Below are 22,825 nucleotides of genomic sequence, written 5' to 3'. Positions count from 1 at the left end.
TGTAGGTTGATTGGTGTAGGTTGGTTGGTGTAGTTGTAGGTGTAGGCCGGTTGGTGTAGTTGTAGGTGTAGGTTGGTTGGTCTAGGTGTCGATGTAGGTGTAGGCCGGTTGGTGTAGTTGTAGGTTGGTGTAGGTTGGTTGGTGTAGGTGTAGATGTAGGTTGGTGTAGATTGGTAGGTGTAGGTTGGTAGGTGTAGGTTGGTTGGTGTTGGTTGGTTGGTGTAGTTGTAGGTTGGTTGGTGTAGATGTAGTTTGGTGTAGGTATAGGTGTAGGTTGTTTGGTGTAGATGTATATGTAGGTATAGGTGTAGGTTGGTTGGTGTTGGTGTAGGTTGGTTGATGTAGTTGTAGGTTGGTGTAGGTTGGTTGGTGTTGGTGTAGGTTGGTTGATGTAGTTGTAGGTGTAGGTTGGTTGGTGTAGTTGTAGGTTGGTGTAGGTTGGTTGGTCTAAGTGTAGATGTAGGTGTAGCTTGGTTAGTGTAGGTGTAGGTTGGTTGGTGTAGGTGTAGATGTAGGTATAGGTGCAAGTTGGTGTAGATGTAGGTTGGTGTAGATGTAGGTTGGTTGGAGTAGGTTGGTGTAAGTTGGTTGGTCTAGGTGTAGATGTAGGTGTAGTTTGGTTGGTGTAGGTTGGTGTAGGTATAGGTGTAGGTTGGTTGGTGTAGGTCTAGATGTAGGTATAGGTGTAAGTTGGTGTAGGTTGGTGTTGGGTGGTTGGTTGGTGTAGTTGTAGGTTGGTTGGTGTTGGTGTAGGTTGGTTGATGTAGTTGTAGGTGTAGGTTGGTTGGTGTAGTTGTAGGTTGGTGTAGGTTGGTTGGTCTAAGTGTAGATGTAGGTGTAGTTTGGTTGGTGTAGGTTGGTGTAGGTGTAGATGTAGGTTGGTGTAGGTGTAGGCTGGTGTAGGTATAGGTGTAGGTTGGTTGGTGTAGGTGTAGATGTAGGTATAGGTGTAAGTTGGTGTAGGTTGGTGTTGGGTGGTTGGTTGGTGTAGTTGTAGGTGTAGGTTGGTTGATCTAGATGTAGATGTAGGTTGGTGGGTGTAGTTGTAGGTTGGTGTAGGTGTAGATGTAGGTTGGTGTGGGTTGCTGTGGGTTGGCTTTGAATATCTGCAAATGTGCAAGTTTACATGTACAGATTTTATTGGTTTTAAAGTAAAATTATTGCTGTTTTATAACATTTTATAACCTGAATTAACCTCGCTGTGCCATACAAATACCATTCCCTGTCTGTCTGTTGGTTCCAGTGCATAACTTCACTTAATACTTCAATAAATCTAAAGGTTTTTTTTTACTTTACTCAATTAAAATATGACAAGAAGCTGTAAATCAGAAATTAAAAGCACTTATCAAAATGAAATCAATTTATAAATTGCACTTCTACTGTATTTTTAAAACAACAACCGGCAATATTATATCCATCACCTTGAATGACAACGATCATTCAGCATTCACTTCTTATTGGCCCTTTATTACAGTGAATACAGTACATCTGCTAACAAAACTATATTCTGATGAAAACATCACATCCTCAGCTCAGTTCTTGGCCAAAATGAAGGCAGCGGTATTAAAAACCCTTTCACATGGAGTTCTCCTGCAAATTTAGAGCTTAGAGAAACAAGAGACTGCATCTTTATAAATTCCATCACGTCCAACTGATTAATACTTCTGAATCATGTAGAAGGAGATACGAACATGTGCATTAAAAAATGAAATGCGTCACTAGTGAGTATTAATAAATGCAGCTTATAACTATAATACAGTATAAGGTATTATAGATGCATTGTTATGCTTGATTATTAAGAGTTATAATGATTCATTATAAGCATGGGCTTCATAGCAAGGGTTACCGAAACTTTTCACATGGAGATTCAGAGCTCAGAGAAAACAAAAAGCCGTCCATGTCTATAAATCTCTAAGATATGTTGCTTTATCAGCCGGTGGAAAAGGGAGTCTCAGCGAAGCGCAGTGACCTTGATCTGAATGCAAACTACATCTTATCATAGCACACCGAAAGAAAACCCTGCGCAAACGCCCTCACAAATGATTCCAGGCCTGTGAGAAACACACAAAAGCGTCTCTGTGAAGGCAGTCGCTCCGCAGTTCACATCACCGCAATGCAGAGCCATTATTTAAAACAGATAAAGACTTTCTCATTCAACTGTGTCTGTCAGAAGGACGAATGAGTGGGATTCCCAGCCTCCAGCCTGTTGGTGGGGTATATCAATGTCTTCTTGAAGGAGAAAAATAAAAGCCTACAAAATAATGCGGTCCTTCCCTCAGGGGACACTCCGCTCGCATTAACGGGGCCATGAAGTCAGGGCCGTCTATGATAGTTAATTGAAGAGACCAGAATGCAACAGTCCATCGAAAAACAACGTCCACGGGGCAGAATCAAATGAGCCAACGACTGCAGTCTAACAGTGTGCCAGCAAATGAGCCAATGAGATCAGTCCATATGGAAACAGGAAGTGCTGCTTTAATGAATTGTTGAGTTAAAGAATCAAAAGTCACCATCAAATCAAGTTGTATGTTTAAAGAATATTGCAGTGTTTCTCATATATAGAGTTGGGTACCGAAACCTGCTGCCAATATGGCACTGGGACCTATGTAACCGGTATGCAACGGATCGATTCAGCATACGAGTTTCGATGGACGTTAGAGGTATCAAGAGGTACATCGAAGGCACACACAGTCAGAATTATTTTTAAACTTCTTTAAAATATTAAGCAAATTATGTTTAGCAGAGGAAGGAAATTTTCACAGTATGTCTGATAATATTTTTTCTTCTGGAGAAAGTCTTATATGTTTTATGTCGGCTAGAATTAAAGCAGGTTTAATTTTTTAAACACAATTTTAAGGTCAATATTATTAGCTCCTTTAAGCTCTATATTTTTTCAATAGTCTACAGAACAAACCATCATTATACAATAACTTATTGCCTAATTACCCTAACCTGCCTAGTTAACCTAATTAACCTAGTTAAGCCTTTCAATGTCACTTTAAGCTGTATAGAAGTGTCTTGAAGAATATCTAGTCTAACATTATTTGCAGTTATCATGACAAAGATAAAATAAATCAGTTATTAGAAATGAGTTATTAAAACTATTATTATTAGAAATGTGCTGAAACATCTCTCCGTTAAACAGAAATTGGGGAAAAAATAAACAGGGGGGCTAATAATTCTGACTTTAACTGTAGGTACGCGTTGAGTCTCACCATATCTGAACATTTCATTCCTAACAACTTTGAGGCATATGGACACCATCATCGATGTTAGCTGTTTGTTCTTGTTGTTTAAGGTATAGAAGGCAACGTGCACAGTATGATGTATCCGGTGAGCGACTCCCTTCAGATTCATCAACACGCACGATCGCATTCATCGAATTAGCTTAAATTAAGCGTTCTAAAGTATGGCTATGTTTTACAAGCAAGGATGTATTTTACAAGCAATGTGCAGCAGATGCTTTATAAATGTTGCGAGTAAATGTGGAACCCTGTGATTTCTTTTGTCGAAACCATACCTTCGTTTTAGATTTAACACCCCCCCCCCCCTCCCATTTTTTTTCTTTTTTTATTTTATATTGTTTTATAAATTATTTTTTTAATTAATTAATTAAATTTTTATTATTTATTTTTTTGTGGGGTAAATTTGGGTTGGGTTTAGGGTAATGTTTCAGTTGTTTACATGACTGTATTTAATTTTTACAATATGTTCAAAACCAGCAGATTACACTATTAAGTTTCATGTCTTGTACTTACTGTCATTCAAGTTTCTGCTTAATAAAATATTATAACAAAAATAAAAATAAGTTGCGAGTATCAAACTTAATGAAACATTTGAGGGCACGTGGAATCAACTTAAAGGCAGAGGAACTGACAAACTGAGGTACTGGATGACGTGAGTATGAAATCAGGACTGGTGGAAGAGTGTTGTTTTAATGGAATTTAATTGCTGCACGCCGAATGCGTGTCTGTGCTCCATCACTGACTTGGTAGGTGCAGAGAATAGTGTCAAACAGCCGTGTGTGAATGAAATATCCTGTCGCCAAATGCAGCGAAAACTCTTACATGACAGTAATAGTTTGATTGCGGTGTTTACATGTCTGTGCTGCACTTCAGTAATGCCACTAAATAGGCACACTCCACATGTCTAATTCCATTTCTGTTTAGATCCTTTATGATTTTAGTCAGATTAAGGTCATCAAAAATCGTTGTTTACATGGTAGACTCTTAATCAGAGTATTGTCTTAATCATATTAAAATCAGAGTAGTGGTGTCCATGTAAACGTATTCAATGACAACTCAAGCCCCAACCCCGGAAAAAAGGTGTCCCCTGATTTTGATGACAGCCTTTCCACAGGTTAGTAGTAAGTTTACTGAATAATGCAAATCTTGTGTTCATGCTAACAAACAAATGATCATAAGAAATATATTAATTTATATAGATTTATAAAATATGAATTAATCTAAACTTATTTCTAATTATTCTGTTTAATTAAAATGATTAATATATATTTTTTGCCAAATAATTTTTTTTTCTAGAGTCATTCACCATCATTTTGTGGCTCAAAAGTATCAGTTCAGGCATGGGTACAGTTTTCAAAGTATTGATTAAGCACCGGTATCGAAATAACCTCAAGCAATACCCAACCAAGATGCATGTGCTCTTGTAATCTTTCATCAAAATAACTTCCTTTCCCCTCTTTTCCGATTAGTCATTACAGGCGGATTCAAGCTCACAGAAGATCCACCAATAGCTAACTTTAAACAGCATGATCATCACAAACAGCCCTTATTTAGCCATAAAATACAATGAAAATAGCAAGCAGAAGAGTTAAAACACACATTTGCCAATGCAACCATGCCGTTTCAACTCCCATCTTAAATGCTTTGTGTGGGAATGGCAAAAGAACCGACTTCGGCAAATATACTAATGCATATACGTTTATTTTTAAATAGTAACAATATGTTAAACAGACACGGATGAAAGCAACAATCACTGAGGTGAAAAATCATCAGAAATCGATTCTTCATTAAAGATTTTAGCAAATCACATGACTGAAAAATCAAAAGTCACCATCAAATCAAGTTGTATTTTTATGAATTACTGCAGTGTTTATTACTAGTGAATGTGCGCTTGTAATCTTTGTAAATCTGACTTCCTTTCCCCTCTTTTCTGATTGGTCATTACTGGTGTGTGGGTGGGATCATGCCGTCACTCACAGGAGATCCACCAATAGCAAACTTTAAATGATCATCATAAACAGCCCTTATTTAGCCATAAAATACAATGAAAATAGCAAGCAGAAGAGACTAAACACATTTTTGTCAACACCACCATGCCATTTTAATTTCCATCTTAAATGCTTTGTGTGGGAATGGCAAAAGAACTGAATTCAGTAAATATACTAATGCATTTAAACGTTTTATAAATAGCAACAATATTATTTAACAGACTCTAAAAGCAAGCACTGTGACACTGATATTTTGAATGCTATTAATCGCGATTATTTTTGCCCAGCACTAGTTTTTAGGTATGCTTTTTCAGAACTGTAGGTAAATGCATGAAAAAATGAGCCAGCCTGAAACAGAAAAAGTGGACAATTGACGCCCAATGAGAGCGTTTCATATGGAAACGGTCAATTCTGCTTTAACGAATAGCAGGCCTCGGTGTCGCCCAGGCTGAGAATTAACCGCCCGGTTATAAATTTCCTTCATTAAGGGCACAAAACACACAGCGGCCAATGAGAAGGCCACCTCCCTACAGGCCCAAATGAGACGCACAAATTCATTTCAGATGCTGAGAGAAATCTGGCAGAAAAATCCCAACACACACACACACACACACAGGGAGAAAAAGCGAGATGTTTTCAGGGCAGCAGTTCAGCTGACAGGAAGACAAAACGAGAAAAGCAATATCTCACCTGCTCTTCAGAGAAGTAAATAGCAGATCGCTCTTACAAAGGAAACCCTCAGCTACCATTGCATCTGAAGTGACAATCTAACAGAGCTATTGGATCACTATAATAAACCGTTTTCAACATCTCAACCCGCACCTGCACAGGCACACACACGTACACATAAAGCACTGCGCATGATAGACTGCGTCATGTCTGGGATCTCTGGCATTATAGCCTAAATTATGCTGTTTTTATCATAATACACTGATAAAAATTATGCATTGAATTTAATAAGGGTGGCACAGTGGCTGGCACGGTCACCTCACATCAAGAAGGTAGCTGGTTTGAGTCCCAGCTGGGCCAGTTGGCATTTCTGTGTGGAGTTTGCATGTTCTCCCCATGTTAGTGTGGGTTTCCTCCGGGTGCTGAACCACTTTATATGGCGATTTTCTGAATATTTCAAATGTTTTGACACCCTCAGATTCTAGATTTTCATTTAATTTGATCACAGCCAAATCTTGTCTTATCTTAAAGGTGCTGTGTGTAAGTTGTTGATGCTTCGAAAGCATAAAAACACCATCATATGTTTGCAGATATTTCAGAAACATGCTCAGTGAACGTTCTTGTTTATCTGAAAAACAATACTGAAGTCAGATATTCTGCTTTGAACATGTGTTTTCAATGCCGGAACGCTGTCTTTGTTTTGGTCTCTTTAACCCGCCCAATGCCAGTTTAGCCAATTATATTTCAGCACTCCGGGTTGCCTTGCTGGAAAACAGTATTTCATTCATTTAGTCAGGAAGGCTCTCAAAGTATGCATCCGGGACTGAAAATGCGACCTCTAGTGGACAGTAGCAGACTCCGAAATGAGACGCAGATTCAGAGTTCCACATGAGCTGTAAATAAATAAATATCACGAGCGTAAACATTAGGTGAGCAGGTTACATTGTAACCCCGTGTCCTAACAACACACTTGTGCTGAGCAATTTGACTAGTTTGCACCAGATGAAACACGACAGAAAAGTAAATACAGCCATTCAGAAGCACAGAATAGTGCACTCACTGCACTCCAACGAAATGGTAAGGTTTGTAATATAATTAATACTTAGTAAACTTCTTTAACATTAATAAATGTAGATGCTGAATCACTGATATGTGTTAGTTTGCACTGAGGCACAGTTCTAGAGTTCAAGGATCTGAGGTGAACTATCTGCTGCTGCTTTCAGTTTAAGGCAATAAATGTGATGTAAAATGTCATTCAAACTCACATTGTTAGCATTTAACACTGAATAAAGCACATGAGGTGTACCTGAGCTGATTGTCAGTTTTCTGTTGTTCAGCTGTGAGAAATAGAAGCCATTACTGTTATATTAATTCGAGGTGTTGGTCAGGACAAAATCTCCTTTAATATGGAGAATATTCCTTCTATCGGGTGCCGTTGCTTTTATTTAGAACACGGTTTAAATCACTCGCTCCTGTCTTCAATCTGGCAACCTGCGCTTGCGTTTGTTTTGATCCAGGAGTGCAATACCTAGTTCAACCACTGGGTGTCAAACTCACATTATTAGCATTTAACACTGAATAAAGCATATGAGGCGTACCTGAGGTGATCATTGTCAGTTTTCTGTTGTTCAGCTGTGAGAAATAGAAGCCGTTTCTAAAATATCAACTCGAGGTGTTGGTCAGGACAAAATCTCCTTTAATATGGAGAATATTCCTTCTATCGGGTGTTGTTGCTTTTATTTAGAACACAGTTTAAATCACTCGCTCCTGTCTTCAATCTGGCAACCTGCGCTTGTGTTTGTTTTGATCCAGGAGTGCAATACCTAGCTCAACCACTGGGTGTGAAACTCACATTATTAGCATTTAACACTGAATAAAGCACATAAGGCGTACCTGAGGTGATCATTGTCAGTTTTCTGTTGTTCAGCTGTGAGAAATTGAAGCCTTTTCTAATATATTAATTTCAGGTGTTGGTTAGGACTTGCTTTTATTTAGACCATGGCTTAAATAAGCCTTAAATCAGTCTTTAGGCTCGACAGTCAGGCTCGATCCTGTCAATCTGGCAACCTGCACTTGTGTGTGTTTTGATCCAGGAGTGCAATATCTAGTTCAAGCACTGGGTGTCACTTACACACTGCACCTTTAACTAGCCATGCATGAATTGAAAGCTTATATAAAGATGCAATTATTGCAACTTACAGTATGACGGCTCTTGTGGTCCAGGATCACATTCGCAATCTTGCACATTTAATGCAAATAACTCATGGCCATGGTGATAGTCCTACAATTCAGTGACCAATCATGAATGCATCTATCAAACATTGAAAGCATTTTAAGAGGCATCGTACGATTCATAAAGTTAGCAACTGCAAATCTACATGGCCAGCAAAAACGTATCATGAATATTTGATGTACGGCCCAGCTGTAGGTCACTGTAATGGCAGATCACACGTTGCAATTCAACCCCTGCGACCCAATAGTTATTGATTAATGCGTTTGGTTGATTTAATTTGAGAGCGCTCGGGGTCAAAGGATCGTCTGTAATCAATCAAGCCTCTGAGGAGCTGCCGAGGATGCAGGAAAAATGAAGTGATGCGGGGGTTCATCAGAGAGGTGAGCGGGACATGAGTGGGGTGACTGGACTAATCTTATTTAGAGCCAGCCAATCATTTCTCCAAAGCCCGTGTCGGGTGAGTCCAGTCATTATGAGCCCGTGCTCCCCTTTCTCAGACTTAATGAGGAAACTGTTTCCAGTTTAGTGAAGTAGCACACTTAAAAGAATGACGTTAACTGTTTGTTTAAACTACACTGTACAAAACGCTGGGTTCCACACTATTACATGTTGTGCCAACACAAATCCATTAAGTTAACCTAACTGTTTAATCATAATTTATCAGATTGATCATAAAACAATTCAGTTTCCCCCCCCCCAAAAAAAACCCCTGCAGAATTGTGTTGGTTCAGCTAATTTTAAAGAAGTCATAAATAAGTTTAAGTCTGAACAAGCAGCAAAAATCTTTTGTGCTGGGTTCCACACAATTCATGTTAGCCCAATACAAATCAGACCCCCTAGTTTTTCATGATTTATTTATTTTTTTTTTTTTGATATTTTGCGATAACAATGACTGATTTTGTGGTGGTAAATTTTGCTATTAAAAAAATTTTTATACAGTTGAAGTCAGAGTTATTAGCCCTCCTTGAATTATTAGCCCCCCTGTTTATTTTGTTCCCCAATTTCTGTTTAACGGAGAGATGTTTTCAACACATTTCCAAACATAACAGTTTTAATAACTCATCTCTAATCACTGATTTATTTTCTCTTTGCCATGATGACAGTGAATAATATTATACTAGATATTCTTCAAGACACTTCTATACAGCTTAAAGTGACATTTAAAGGCTTAACTAGGGTAATTAGGGTAAAGTTAGGGTAATTAGGCAAGTTATTGTATAACAGTGGTTTGTTCTGTAGACTATCGAAAACCTATATAGCTTAAAGGGCTAATAATTTGTCCTTAAAATGCTTATTAAAAAATTAAGAACTGCTTTTATTCTCGCCGAAATAAAACAAATACGACTTTCTCCAGAAGAAAAAATATTATCAGACATACTGTGAAAATTTCCTTGCTCTGTTAAACATCATTTGGGAAATATAAAAAAAAAATGTAAAAAACTTCAAAGGGGGGCTAATAATTCTGACATTAACTGCATATAAATAAAACAAATGTATGAATTATATATCTTTGTGTCTTATTTACCATATTAGGTGTCCTACTATGTTAGATGTGCAATCTGACACATTGACAAAGACACAAATCATAATAATAAAGCTTCTTTATTTTTGTCTCTTGTCATGATAAGATCTAAAACGGTAGGGATTCAGCCAAAGGAAGGTTGTATAACTCTTATTTTTATCCATGATCTTACTTTCTCTCTAAGATTTCACTCCCTGGAGCATCTGACATCTGTACCTCACACATAGGACATCCGTTAGAGATTCCCCTACCATAATACACCTAAAACATGGATTGCCGTAAAACTCGTCATGGCAGGGAAGTGTTTTCTCTCGTTAACTGCAGGGAAAGAGTTCAGCGAAATCTTTTATTGATTTGACTTAATACCAGCCATACATGTAAAGCACAAATAATGTCCTTCAATTCGGTCACGTCCAGCGGCCGTCATCCTTGAAACAATCTCCATCACTGTAAGCTGCTTGCTTTTCTGTCTGTTCATTGCTCCGTTTGTTAGATGTTTACTCCAACTTTCTTTTGCAGTCTGAAGCATGTTAAACGCAGGAAAAGCCCAATTCGTACCACAGGATGTCTAATCTCATCTTTTGCATTGACTTCACGTGTAAATTACTCACGTTTCATCCACGTCTGCTTACTGCACAGGCTGCAACCCCCCCCCCCCCCCCCCCCCCTCATGTAATGTTGTGAGATTGACACTCAAATACATCATGTGCGCTGGGTATGCATCGTCTATAAGTCATGTAAAGCAATTAACTGCAAACTGAAATAAATATAATATGGTTTGGAATCTGATGTTTTATGAGATTATTTGCATTTTTTTCAATTATTTTGCACTTAAATTAAGAATTTTGCAGGAATTAAAAAATTTGCCACTTTTTGTTGATTTTGCTTTTGGATTCAGTGATAGCGGAATCACGAAAAACTAGGGGGTCTGACCAAACGATTAAGTTACCTTATTAGGTTTCACAAATTCAAGCCATTTGAACATAAAACAATTAGGTTTTATGTGACCCCCTCAAATCGATTGTTAACTTATTTGTTTTCAAATATTCAAGCATTTTGAACATAACTACATAACCCCCCACCCACCCAAAAAAACCCTCAAGATTTGTGTTTGTTTCAGCTCATTTGAAATCAGTTTTTATTCAGTAAATCAAAAACGCATTGGAGCTGGTCAGCTATTGATGAATCGTAGGACTATCCCTATGACAATGAGCACTGTTGGGAAAAGTTACTTTAGAAAGTAATGCATTAAAATGTTGAATTATTCCCCAAAAAAGTAACTTGTTGCATTACTTAATTGCGGTACGTTACTTTTGAGTTACTTTTGCATTACTTTTTCTTACCCTTTTTTCTTCTTGTTTTTTAAATCGAGGAGCTCTATAAATAACAACATACTGTATAACAATTATTTACCGTTAAAAGACACATCAAGTAATAATAAGCTCTACATGCTGCATATACCATAATGTATGATGCTTTGGTACTTTTTGTCGTTTTAGTAAAGTAAAATAAGCATTGAGGATAAAAAATCCATAATATGTTTGCAGATATTTGAGAAACATGCCAAGTGAACATTCAACAATGCAGAAGTCAGAAATTCTGATTTGATTGTATTATTTTCAGTGCCGTAACGCTGTCTTTGTTTTGGTCATTTAACCCACACCAACACGGGGAGAACATGCAAACTCCACATAGAAATGTCAACTGACCCAGTCGAGGCGCAAACCAGCGACCATCTTGCTGTGAGGCAATTGTGCAACCCACTGCCCACCGTGACGCCCCTACTTTAGAAAGTAATGCATTCAAATATTGAATTATTCCACAAAAAAGTAACTTGTTGCATTACTTAGTTACTTTTTATGGAAAGTAATGCGTTATGATACTTCTGAGTTACTTTCGCAGCACTTTGCTTACCTTTTTTTCTTCTGTTTTTAATAGGGGAGCTCTGCAATTAACAACACACTGTATAACTTTTATTTACCGTTAAAAGACACATCAAATAATACTGATTTAGGATATTATCTTCCGAGATCTTCCTGAGCTCTACATGTTGTATATACAGATTAATGTACGTTTAAAGCAATGTGTTTGATGCTTTTGTATATTTTGTACCTATTAGTAAAGTAAAATTAGCATTGAGACGATCCCCTTTTACTTTTCTTCCATGCATTAAAGATGCTGTATGTAAGTTTATGACTCTCTAAATCATAAAAAATCCATAATATATTTGCAGATATTTAAGAAACATGCTAAGTGAACATTCTTGTTTATCTGTAAAACAATGCTGAAGTCAGATATTCTGATTTGATTGTGTTATTTTCCATGCCAGAACGCTGTCTTTGTTTTGGTCATTTTAACCCGCCCAATGCCAGTTTAGCCAATTAGATTTCAGCATCCCGGGTTGCCTTGTTGGACAACTGTATTTCATTTAGAAAATAATATTATTACGCAACTCGCGTTACTTGTATTGCGTTACCCCCAACACTGACGCTGAGTTATTCGCATAAAACTTGCATACAATTGCAACATATTTTAAACAGCTAAAATTAGTGGGGATCTTTTTTTGGTTATGCGAATACATCTTTGAAAATATGTTCAGAAATAACCCTGGTGCATGCATGTGAATATCAATCGTATAATGAATGTGAATAAATGTGAGCGTATTCATTCCGGTCATTGTAGTGTGATTATAACCAACACTACTACAGTGAACGTGATGTATTGAAGCATTATGAACATTATCAGCTGTGATGACTTCCAAATGAAGCTTCTCTCTTTCTGATTGGACTCGTCTCTGACTCACAGACTCCAGTTTTTAATCACATTGCTGCTTAATTTAACAAATTAATGGGAGGAAAATAGGGCAGATAAAAATGCTTCGCAGTGTCACACTTCATTTCAGTCGGCGTAGGAATAATATCCAATCAATTTTACAACTGTATGAGCAGCGCATTTTACTAAAAACCACAACATTTGAAATTAGTTCGGCTCGTGTTTAATGAACGTGTGAAATGTTTGTCACTGCTGTTTCTTCTTGAGTTAAATATCCTTTGCAACAACTGATCAAAATGGTCGTTTCTCTAAAGAAGATGAGGAGGAGACTCAGGCAGTGTTTGGTGTGATGGGTTACAAATACAAAATACTGCACTGTAGTGGTCAATAGTGACATTGCACTGTATAACAATATCCATAAATTAAAATAGTTTCACATATTCTGTGATATGGCATGGTGGCTCAGTGGTTAGTACTGTGGCCTCACAGCAAGAAGGACGCTGGTTCGAGTCCTGGCTGGGCCAGCTGTCATTTCTGTGTGGAGTTTGCATGTTCTCCCCATATTGGTGTGGGTTTTTTCCGGGTACTCCGGTTTCCCCCACAGTCCAAACACATCCGCTATAGGTGAACTGGGAAATGAAATCAGCCGTAATGTATGAGTGTGTGTGAGTGAGTGTGTATGGGTATATGTGATTGAAACGATGACGAAAGCAGCTTCACCTCATGATGAAACATGCCAACCGGACGTCACTTAAAAACAATATTTCTTGCTAATTATTATTTGATTGCAGTTAATTGTGTGAGAATGTGTGTATTCATGTGTTGGCATGTTCTCCCCGTGTCGGTGTGGGTTTCCTCCGGGTGCTCTTGTTTCCCCCACAGTCCAAACACATGCGCTATAGGGGAATTGATGAACTACTATAGGGGAATTAATAAACTACATTGGCCGTAGTGTATGAGTGAAATTGTGTATGGGTGTTTCCCAGTAATGGGTTGCAGCTGGAAGGGCATCCGCTGTGTAAAACATATGCTGGAATAGTTGGCAGTTCATTCCGCTGTGGTGACCCCTGATAAATAAAGGGACTAAGCCAAAAAGAAAATGAATGAATGAGTATTGATCTATGTTTGGTGGGAGTTTATTTCATGCAGGTTTTGTTGTTGTTATTGTTTTCAGAAATGGTTTGCATGTTTTCCTGCTCTGGTAGCATTATGTCCCCAGACTTCAGTATATGTGAAGGAAGGAAAGACTTGATCATCTTGTTTAGCTTCTAGTTTTTTTTTCATTTATTTATCCTTTCAATCAGAAACCTTGATCTTTCCTCTGATAATGTTTAACTTTTATCAGCATTTTAATTTAAAAAAATGTATTATTATTGTTATTTTGGGCGGTTCATTCCGCTGTGGCGATCCCTGGTAAATAAAGGATTAACCCAAAGGAAAATTTATGAATTTTATTTATTTATTTAGATATATATTCTGGATTGGTGTTGTAAATTATGGTAAACAAACAAGGTAACAGACTTTTTATGTTATTTTACAGACTTAATTATCTGCATTATAAAAAAAAAAAAAAAACTAAATTAAAAGGATTTTTTTAATATTTTGTGATTCATTTATTTTATTGTTTTGTTTATTTGCTTTTGATTTGCATTTTGGGACGTTGATATTTCCTCCGACCACGTTTGGTGTTGAAAAGTTTAAAAAGAAGTCTTTTATTGACTTTTTTTTATGTTCTAAGTGATATTTCATCTGTATTGGTGTTGTAAATTATGTCACAAAAACCTGGCAATAAACTGCCAGTATCTGTTCTGCTCTTTAACAGACTTATTTCTCTACAATGTATAGAAATATCCCTAAAATAACAGTTTTCCAGGTTTTTGTGCAGTATAAAATTACAAATTTGATCTCTTCCCAACAGGGAAAACCAGCAAAAAAAATCAGGAATGCTTGATTATATGCTGTCATGGCCTCTAAAATCATTCTAGTCGCTGAAACACAGAGAAAGTCAAGGTTTTGGCAAAATTAAGCTTCAAAATCACCCTAGAGTGAATGAAAACGACCCAACAGCACACACGGGTCAAGGAAAAACTCACTTCATTTTCATTTAAGAGAACAATACAACATGTTTTGCTTGTCTAGAAAGCGCTTCTTGGTTTCAGATTATTTAGATATTTGGACTAGACTTTTTTGCAGTGTTGTATATTCATTCATTCATTTTCTTTTCGGCTTAGTCCCTTCATTAATCAGGGGTCGCCACAGCGGAATGAACTGCCAATTTATCCAGCACATGTTTTTACGCAGCGGATGCCCTTCCAGCTGCAACCCAGTACTGGGAAACACCCATACACACTCTCACTCATACACTACGGCCAATGTAGTTTATTAATTCCCCTATAGTAGCTCATCAATTCCCCTATAGCGCATGTGTTTGGACTGTGGGGGAAACAAGAGCACCTGGAGGAAACCCACACGGACACGGGGAGAACATGCAAACTCCACACAGAAATCAGTGTAAACTCAGTATAAATAATTCAATAAAATATGTCTTTATTAAAGCCACAAACAGTTTTACTTGCACCTGAATGTTTTAAACTCTCTTGAAATCCTCACACAGACGCAGTGAGGCCTATAAAAACGCATGAAAATGATCAACTACCACTCCTTTATAGTCAAACTCCACAAATCTTCTGTGTTGAACGGTTTTGCTGATTAACTATAATCCAGACTCAACAGTGAGCATCCTGTGATGTGACTATTGCAGATGCTGACATTGCAATATCAATGTGATATGTACTGTGCAGCAGCATGAAGGTTATAAACAGCAGATCTGAGAGCAGACATGATAAAACTGCAAAAAATGCTTCTCTTTCTTAGAGTTTTAGTCTCGTTTCTAGTCCGAATATCTACAATTCTTGAACCAAGAAGCATTTTCAAGACATATCATCTTGTTTTCAGAAATAATGAGTCAAACTGAAGCGAGTTTTTCCTAAAATAATCTGCCAATGGGGACAAATTATATGATATGATATGATTTAAATGATTTCTGACAACATGTTTTGCTTGTCTACAAAATCCTTGTTGATTTTTGGACTAGAAACAAGACAAAAAAATCAAAGTAGAAAAGCCCTTTTGCAGTCTTAAATAAATAATACAATAAAATACATATATAATAACGTTCCAAACAGTACAATATCTTATACCTGAATGTTTTAAACTCTCTTAAAATGCTGACAGGTCTAAAAAACAAATGAAAATAATCTACGTTCACTTCTTCATCATCAAAATCAACATATGCTGATTAACTATAATCCAAACTCAACAGTGAACATCCTGCACTGTAAAACCTAATGTTGTCTTTACTTAAAGAATTAAGTAAAGTTGACTGAACATAACTTAAAATTTAGCATTTTGGTCCTATCACTTAAAAATATGAGTTGATTTAACTTATGTACCATGAAAATGCAAATAAAACTTAAAACTTAAGATTAAGAAAATAAAACTTAAGATTTCAAGTGTGGTGAGCTCAAAATCATAATTAATCCTTTGAAAAAAAATAGGTCATTTCACAAATGTAGTCTTGACTGTAAAATTCTAATATGTGCAACCTTTTAAGTGCAAGGTTTTGTTTTAAAATCAGAAAACAAAAGGCTTCAGGTATAACGTTTCATCATAATGTGAAGAAATGGCTGCTTATTTTTTGTTTAAAATTCATTCAAACATTTTTTCATAGTATATTATTACACACTGAAAACCCTAATAAGTTGACTGAAGTAAATGAATTGAGTAAACTCGTTGCATCAATTTAATTGAGTAGTGGAGTCTCCCAAAACTTGCATATTTAAGTTTATTTAACTTGCCGATTTTGTAGACTATAGTTAAATTATTATAATCTACTTTAGTACTAAGTTTGGTGAACTGAATAATTTAAGTATAGTCTACAAAACCGACAAGTTAAATAAACTTAAATATGCACGTTTTGCCAGACTCCATTACTCAGTTAAATTGAGGCAACGAGTTTACTCAATTAATTTAGTTCAGTCAACTTATTAGAGCTTTCGGTGTGTGATGTGACTATTGCACATGCTCACATTGCAATATCAAAGCGATATCCACGTGAAGAAATAAATGCTTCTCTTACTTCGAGTTTTTGTCTTGTTTCTAGTCCATATATCTACAAATATACTAAAAAGTCTTGTTTTCAGTAATAATGAGTCAAATAAAAGTGAATTTTTCATTAAAACAAGCTAAATAATCTGCCAATGTGGTGAGCAGAATAATCTTATGTCAAAATCAAAACAAGATTATTTTGCTCACCCCACCGGCAGATTGTTGTGCTTGTTTTAAGGCCATGAAAAGGATCAACTTTCCCACCATGTGTTGAACTGTTTTGCTGATTAACTATAATCCAGACTCAACATTGAACATCCTGTGATGTGACTATTGCAGAAGCTCACATTACAATCTCAATGCGATATATGTTGTGCCGCAGGATCAAGGTTGTAAACAGCAGATTCGAGAGCAGACAGTCCAGAGCAAAAAATAAATAAATTCTACTTTTCTGTCCTGTTTCTAGTCCAAAAATTGTCATTCTTAAATCAAGAAGCATTTTCTAAACAAGCAAAAACATATAGTCTTGATTTCAGAAATAATGAGTCAAATTAAAGGGAGTTTTTCCTTAACAAGCTAAAACAATCTGCCAATGAGGTGAGAAAATGTATACTATTTCAAAGTAAAACCTGATTATCTTGCTTACCTCATTGGCAGATTATTGTCCTTGTTTTAAGAATAAACTAACTTTGTTTTTGCTTGCTGTTTATAAAAACAAGACTATGTTTGCTTGTCTACACTGTAAAAAAATACTGGTTGCCTTAATTTAAGCTGAATCAAATTAACCTTACGAGTCCATTGAACTTACACTGTAAAAAACTCCACACAATTTCTTCATGTTGTCACAACACAAATCTATCAAGATAACTTTAAGCTGATTGAACATAAAGCAATTAAGCAGTCCCACAAAAACCCTCAAGAATTGTGATGATTCAGTTCATTATAAATAAGGAGTTTTAACAAACAGGAAAACTATTTTTTTTTGAGTCTATATTATGTTAAGCTGACTTAAAACAGCTCACGTAACTTATAAAATTAAGTTAGAACATGATTAACTTAGTTTACTAAGTTACAATTAACTAAAACATATGCCGTCATGACTAATTAATCATAGATTTTTTAACAGTATAGAAAATGCTTCTTAATTAAAGACTTTTGATATTTGGACTAGATATTTTAGATATTTGGTCGCATAAATAAAACAATAAAATGTATCTTGATTATACACTCTCAGAAATAAAGGTATAAGAGCTGTCACTGGGGTGGTACCTATTCGAAAGGTACATATTTGTACTTAAGTGAAGTTTCACAAACTAATTTCGAGAGGAGCACGTGATATGATTGACTACAGCTGATCCTCATTGCTAATCATTAGCTAGCCTATCAGATCATTCTAAAACTACTATAAATATCCTCCCTAAACTTCATTCCTTATCTTCGTTCCCCCCCCCATCCTTCCCTTCTCCCTCCTCCTCTTTAATGATCGGGCAACACGGTGGCTCAGTGGTTAGCACTGCTGCCTAGCAAGTAAGAAGGCCACAGGTTCAAGTTCTAATTGAGCCAGTCGGCACTCCCTGCGTGGAGTTTGCATGTTCTCCCTGTGTTTGCGTGGGTTTTCTCCGGGTCCTCCGGTTTCCTCCCACAGTCTAAAAACATGTACATAAGTGAATCGTACTACAGTCACAAGCACTTAACGCATACATAGCAAAAGGGGGCACTCGAGAAACTCCTGATCTCGTATCCCTCCTAATGATCATTGACCAGGCGGGAACCTCGGGCTCATCTATCTCCGAGCTCAGGGTTCTCTCCCGGGACAGCATGCCAAACCTGCTATCATAGTCGAGCAATATCTATGTGTGAACTCTTGAAAGGGTATATATTGGTACCTTAAAGCTATATATAAGTCCCTAAAAAAATCAAGAGGTACAATTTTGTACACTGAAAAAAGTGTTGCATGCAAAACTGTTGCAAACTATTTATTTGTGTTGAATTTAAACAAACAAATTGAATTTAATAATGTTCAACTTAATTTGTTTGTTTAAATTCAGCCCAAATAAATTGTTTACAACCCCTTAACGTAAAAAAATGGAGTAAATCCAAGGAATCATCTTTGAATAATTTTTTTCAGTGTACTTATTAGGTACTAATGTGTACCCTTGAGGTATTAATATGGACCCTTTAAGGACAAATATGTACCTTTCGACATGGTACCACCCCAGTGACAGCTCGTGTACCTTTATTTCTGACAGTGTAGTTGTAAATGGTACAATTATACACACTGAAAATAATTATTCATTGGATTTACTTCATATTTTTAAGGTATAAGTGGTTACAAACCATTTATATGGAGCTGAATATAAACAAAGTTGAATATTGCTAAATTGAATTTGTTTAAATTCAGCCCATATCAATTGTTTGCAACCAATTACCTTAAAATAATATAGTAAATCCAATCCAATGAATCATTTTGAAGTGTACCTGAATGTCTTGAAAAGCTCACAGGCCTTTACAAACAATCACTCCTTTATGAATTTAAACTCTGCAGCGACTCCACAAATCTCATTGCTGATTAACTGTAATCCAGACTCAACACTGATGTTACATTACACTGTTACACGGATGCTCACAGTGCAATATCAGTGCCATACGTATTGTGCAGCAGCGTGAAGGTTGTAAACAGCAGATACGAGAGCAGACATGTACAGATATGAGGTCAACGGCTGCTCGAACAGACAGGCTTTACAAACGACAAAGCGAGAAATCCACCAAGACAGGTTACGTTGTAAGCAAAGCTCAGGTTGACAAGCTGCATTACATGTCTCCGCTCTTCGGGGATGACATCAGCATTCAGGAGGCCACACACACACACACACACACACACACACACACGTCATAGACTTGTGAATGATAATCATATTATCATCCACACCAGTAAACAATGTGCTTCTGTTTATCATGATGGCACCGCAGTTATAGTGTCTGCCGCTTTAAATGCTTCAGCTCAAAAAGGTGGATTCTAATTGGCTGTCAGTGAATTTATTTATCAGATGGAAACATTCCTAAAAACATCTTATAGTTATTATAACTGCATCAATATGCAAAATTATGCAAACACGCTGCAAATAAAAGCTTTTCCTACTTAAGCAGAATAAACTTGTGCCAAAAAGAAAAACAAGATTATTTTGCTCACCACATTGGTCGATTATTTAGCTTGTTTTAATGAAAAGCTCGCTTAATTATGGCATATTATTTCTTAAAACAACACAATGTGTTTTACTTGTTTATAAAATGCTTATTGATTTAAGAATTTGAAGATATTTGGACTATTTGGACTACGTCCGACAGACTTTTCTCTTCTTTTTCATTCTTTTACAACACATTTTATCTGTTTTTATGCTTATTTATTTTATTTTTTTAACCATTTTTATTATTTGTTTTTATTTTTCTTATACTTGTTTCTTTTATTACTGTTTGTGTAAAGCACTTTGAATTGCCACTGTGTATGAAATGTGCTATAGAAATAAACTTGCCTTGCCTAGAAATGAGACTAAACCTGTAGGTAAGGAAAGCATTTTTGCGGTGCACTGGCTTAATTGTGCTTAACAGTGCAAAAAATCCTTATTGTCATTTATTTGCCTTAACATTGTTTCCATTTTTAGTAAAGATAAATATTATAAGCCATTTATATGACTTTAGTATATACGCCGGTCAACTTCCCTGCCTGGCAACTCTGTTTCTAAGGCAAATGAAGAGCAAGTAGACTGCAAAACAATGCTCGCAATGTCTTGTTTCTAGTCCAAAAATCTAAAAATTCTTAAATCAAGAGGTATTTTCCAAACAAGCAAAAAATATTGTTTTGTTTTAAGAACAAAATCACGTGAGTTTATCTTAAAATAAGCTAAATAATCTGCCAATGCGATAAGCAACATAATCTAGCTTCTCCTTTTGCCATAGTATTATTCTGCTTACCCCATTTCCAGATTGTTTTGCTTGTTTTAAGATAAAACTCACTCAATTTTGACTCAATTTTGATAGTGTTTTGCTAGTCCAGAAAAACCTTCTTGGTTTAAGAATTTTTAGATATTTGGGCTAGAAACAAGGCAAAAACTCTAAGCCAAATGAAGCCAGTAGTTGACACTCCAAATATTGCATTAACCATGTGAGGGCCAAACCACAAACCATGACAAACCATCAATTTAAAGACCCAGTTTAAAGATTTGTTCACAATTTTTATGACTTTAAAATATAAACTAGTCGACTTCTCTGCCTTGCAACTGTTTCAAAGACAAATTAAACCAGCGCACTGCAAATATGCTTCCCTACTACAAATTTTTGTCTTGTTTCTAGTCCAAATATCTTAAAATTCTAATTTTATCTTTAGATATGCAAAACATATTGTCTTGTTTTTAGAAATAATATCCCAAACTTAAGTGAGTTTTATTTTAAAAAAGGCAAAATAATCTGCCAATGCGATAAGCAACATAATCTAGCTTCTCCTTTTGACATAGTATTATTCTGCTTACCCCATTTCCAGATTATTTTGCTTGTTTTAAAATAAAACTCACTCAATTTTGACTCATTATTTCTGAAAACAACACAATGTGTTTTGCTAGTCCAGAAAAACCTTCTTGATTTAAGAATGTTTAGATATTTGGGCTAGAAACAAGAGCAAAACTCAAAGTAGGAAAAGCAGTGCGCCAACTCTAAAGCAAATGAAGCCAGTAGTTAAAACCCAAATATTGCATTGTTTTAACCATCTGAGGGCCAAACCACAAACCATGACAAACCATGTTAACCACCAATGTAAAGACCCAGTTTAAAGGTTTGTTCTCTTTACAGCTAAAAATGTTCCGCTGAGAGCAAAGTCACCACACGAGCGCTCCAGGCATCAATGCAGAACACATTCGCCCATTCAATCTGCCTGTTCTTCCTCCAGAATGTCAAGCAGCAGCTCTCCAAGGAAAGCAGGCATTCAGGTGAGACTAACAGAGGGCTCCTAATGTCCCTACAGAGGCTACTGCAAAAAAGGCCGACTCTACATTACGCATTTTACGCAGTTTCCTTCCAACAACACGCAATCTCCAGGAACTATTAGAGCGCAATTGGTTGCAAATGACATTCTCTCCGCCGACTGCGTCAATTTGCACGCCTTGCGTAATTCATTTAAGCTATCCATTTTAATCAGATAACTTCTAGAGGAAGTTGATGTGAGCTTTAATTACGTAATGCATGTATGAAAACAATGACCCCGCGCATAATTTAGTAAAGGTGCGCGCGGCACATATAATGAAGCACTGCGGTGCTTAAATCACTCCATCAATAACGCAAACTGATATGTCGGATAACCAACATTTTTGTGAGTGTGTGTGAGTGAATGAGTGTGTTTGCGTGTAAATAAACACACACACACGCACGAACCACTCATGATCATTATAGCACGACATTAAAATGACTTAATAAAGAAGAACACGCACAGAGGTGAATCATATTAATAACCAGCAGCCGCGCGCGCGCACCATCCAAACAACCTTCATATTAAACAACACCACAGCAGCAGTTGCATGTTCGTGAAATTGAATCGCTTTTAATTGAATCTAAAAGATTTCTACTGATCAACTTACCCGCGTGTCCGCGTAGCTCTTGGCGATGGAGGGTCTTTATTTGGCGCACCGAGTCCGCACACGCGTCTCCGGACACAATCAGTCTCTTTTATGCGATGAAAAATCGTCCTTGCGCGCTGGAATAAATGACAACGCTGTACGTCTCCAATGCACGAATCCTTTTCTATCCTCTAAGGTTAACTCCAAAACAGGCGCTCCTTGGGTCACCAATGTCCTGATATCCGAGTGTTTTCTAAGCAGGAATAAAAAGGCTCCTTGTTTGGATCCCCATCATCAGTCTGAGTGCCACCTCGGCACGCCGTGTCCCCATATCGCGTGTTTATTTTATTCGCTTCACTCCTTGAGAAATCAAACGTCGTAAATGAGAATGTAGATCCAAAAGTTGTCCAGGTGTTTGTTGAAGCGGTGTGCTGGTGAAGTCCAGGTAGACTGCGCCGATCTGCGCGCGGTGACAGTCCGAGCTCAGCGCACACACCGGGAGAAATGCGGGTTGGATGAGGGTTGCCAGATACTCGCGCGAAATGACACGCGGGAGAAAACGGCGGACCAAGTGGTTGATGTCTTTTTAAAAGGTGGATTGCAATGCCAATATAACCAATTGATATTAAATGGATAGCTTAGTTTATTGTCTGAATTTGGAAACAATCTGTTTAAATGGATTAAAAGAT

General features: G+C 36.8%; 1 long non-coding RNA gene across 1 annotated transcript in view; it reads right to left on the bottom strand.

Annotated features, from left to right (window-relative positions):
* The window catches only part of LOC130232527 (uncharacterized), a 199,733-nt gene extending 177,113 nt beyond the window's left edge, over window positions 1–22,620 (bottom strand). Inside the window, exon 1 of the long non-coding RNA XR_008838120.1 lies at window positions 22,158–22,620. This is a non-coding gene — a long non-coding RNA (uncharacterized LOC130232527). The remainder of the gene's footprint in view (window positions 1–22,157) is intronic.
* Window positions 22,621–22,825: the final 205 nt, after the last annotated feature.

Source organism: Danio aesculapii, chromosome 7, assembly GCF_903798145.1.
Source record: "Danio aesculapii chromosome 7, fDanAes4.1, whole genome shotgun sequence".
Taxonomy (NCBI): Eukaryota; Metazoa; Chordata; class Actinopteri; order Cypriniformes; family Danionidae; genus Danio; species Danio aesculapii.
Note: the sequence above shows the minus strand (reverse complement) of the source record. Positions and strands in the feature narration are given on the sequence as shown.